General features: G+C 63.9%; 1 pseudogene; it reads left to right on the top strand.

Moving 5' to 3' along the window:
• The window catches only part of LOC124774460, a 7582-nt pseudogene that overhangs the window by 2559 nt on the left and 2523 nt on the right, over positions 1-2500 (top strand).

The raw sequence follows: 2500 nt of genomic DNA, 5'->3' as shown, positions 1-2500 counted from the left end.
CCCCGGTGCTTCAACCTGCGTGCAGGATCCGAGCTCGGTCCCGTGCCTTGGCCTCCCACGGATCTTCCTTGCTGCGAGGCCGCGTCCGCCTTAGCGTGCTCCTCCGGGGGCGCGCGGGTGCGCGGATTCTCTTCGGCCGCCATTCAACGATCAACTCAGAACTGGCACGGACTGGGGGAATCCGACTGTCTAATTAAAACAAAGCATTGCGATGGCCCTAGCGGGTGTTGACGCAATGTGATTTCTGCCCAGTGCTCTGAATGTCAACGTGAAGAAATTCAAGCAAGCGCGGGTAAACGGCGTGCCGAAAATTTTGTAACTTTTGCAGCTATGTATACCTGTAGTGAGTGCCACCGCAGCTTCACCACCAAGAACGGTCTCGGGGTCCATCGCCGCCGCCAACACCTTGCGGCCGCCAACGCGGAGATCGTCACGGAGAGGCATCGCGCGAGGTGGACGGAGGAAGAAGTCCTGTCGCTCGCCAAGGCAGAAGCCGAACTGTTCCTCGAGAGGGACGCCCGGTTCTTCTTTGTAAATCAAGAACTCATCAGGATGTTCCCCGACCGAACGCTTGAGGCAATCAAGTGCCGACGGCGGCAAGCTGCCCACAAGCAGCTTGTCCGCCAATTCATGGAGGCGCTTGAGATCGGTCGGGGGGAAGAGCCGGCGTCCCGCCGGGGAGCAGCGAGCCCGCTGCCTGACGCGGGCGAGGCCGCTGCGCCGCCCGTCGACGCAGCCGAGGACTTCGCGGCCGACACCACCGGGCCGCCGCCGGAGGGGCCGACTGACGCCGCCATCTGGGAGCATCTGGCGGGGCTACCCGCTTCCGCCCAGCGTTTCTCTGCCCTGGATCGTGTCATAGGTCTGGGGCGGGGCACGCCACCCGATGTCATCCTGGGCATGCTCCCGGATGCCCTTGCGTCGGTCGGGTCCAGAGGGGAGAGATCGATCACCAGGACACAGCGGCCGCGCCAACCATCGAAGCGGCCGCCTGCCGCGCCGCCGACGCAGAAGCGCAAGCGGCGCCGCTGGGAGTACGCGAGAACGCAGGATGCCTTCCGACGGTCGCGTGCACGTTGCGTGCGCGGCCTCTTGGATGGCACCCTGCTCCAGCCGCCACCTGCCATCCCTGGTCTGCTGGACTTCTGGGCGGACCTCTTCACCAAGAAGCCCATCTCCACCGCGGGCTTCATTCGTGACCGCCTCCTCCCGCACTCAGAGCCTGTCGCTCTTGAGTGCATATGGGGGCCGGTCACACATGAGGAGGTCGCCGCCGCGTTGCCGCCCAGGGGATCAGCAGCCGGGCCGGACGGCCTTACCCCAGCGGAGTTGCGGCGCCTGCCGCACGAAGTCCTGGTGAAAGTGATGAATCTCTTCCTTCTGGCCCGCGCCCTTCCGGAACGCCTGCTTCGCGCGCGGACGTCCCTTCTCCCGAAAACGGCTGCACCAACATCCCCCGCTGACTTTCGCCCCATTACGGTCTGCTCGGTGTTGGCGCGGACCTTTCACAAGGTTCTCGCGTCACGCCTGATGCGCGCATGTGCTGTGGACGAACGTCAGCGGGCATTCATCCCTCGGGATGGGATGTTGGAAAATACCTTCATCTTGGACACTGCTCTCACCGACGCAGTTCGCTCCTGCCGCTCTGTCTTTGTGGCGTCGATCGACGTATCTAAGGCATTCGATTCGGTAGATCATGCTGCCCTTCGCCCCGTGCTGAAGGCGCATGGCCTGCCGGATTGCTTTGTCGAGTATGTCGAGCGGTGCTACGAGGGCAGCACGACAGTGATAGCGGACGGCGCCGGCGTGGGCGTGTCTGTGCAGCCAGCACGGGGCGTTCGCCAGGGCGATCCCCTCTCCCCCCTCCTGTTCAACTTTGCGGTGGACTACGTTTTAGGCCAACTGCCCTCCCACATCGGAGCTCGGATCCTCGGTCGCAGAGTCAACGCTGCGGCCTTTGCAGATGACGTCTTGCTGTTTGCAGCGACCCCGAGGGGCTTGCAGTCCCTCATCGACGCAGCTACCGCAGCCCTCGCCCACCTGGGGCTGCAGATCAACGCCCGGAAGTGTTTCACCCTCGCCTTAGTCGCGTCAGGGCGCGAGAAGAAGGTGAAGGTGGACAGCAATGTCACCTTCACAGCAGGCAATACCACCATGCCTGCCCTGCGTGTGGGTGAAACCTTCCGGTACCTGGGGCTGCAATTTTCCACGGCGGGTCGCTGTGTCTTCAATCCACGTAGCCACCTGGTGGAGCAGCTTGACGTCATCTCCCGAGCTCCGCTGAAGCCGCAACAGCGCCTCCACGCTCTCACCAACGTACTTCTCCCTGGCCTGTACCACGGGCTGGCCCTCAGCCGCACCCGGGTGGGTGCATTGAAGTCGGCCGACGTTACCATCCGGGCCGCCGTCAGGAGATGGTTCCGCCTTCCGGCGGACACCCCCCTGGGATACTTCCACGCTCCTGTTGCCCAGGGGGGCCTCGGCATTCCATCTTGCCGAT

The sequence above is a fragment of the Schistocerca piceifrons genome, unplaced genomic scaffold, assembly GCF_021461385.2.
Source record: "Schistocerca piceifrons isolate TAMUIC-IGC-003096 unplaced genomic scaffold, iqSchPice1.1 HiC_scaffold_961, whole genome shotgun sequence".
In the NCBI taxonomy this organism is placed as follows: domain Eukaryota; kingdom Metazoa; phylum Arthropoda; class Insecta; order Orthoptera; family Acrididae; genus Schistocerca; species Schistocerca piceifrons.
Note: the sequence above shows the minus strand (reverse complement) of the source record. Positions and strands in the feature narration are given on the sequence as shown.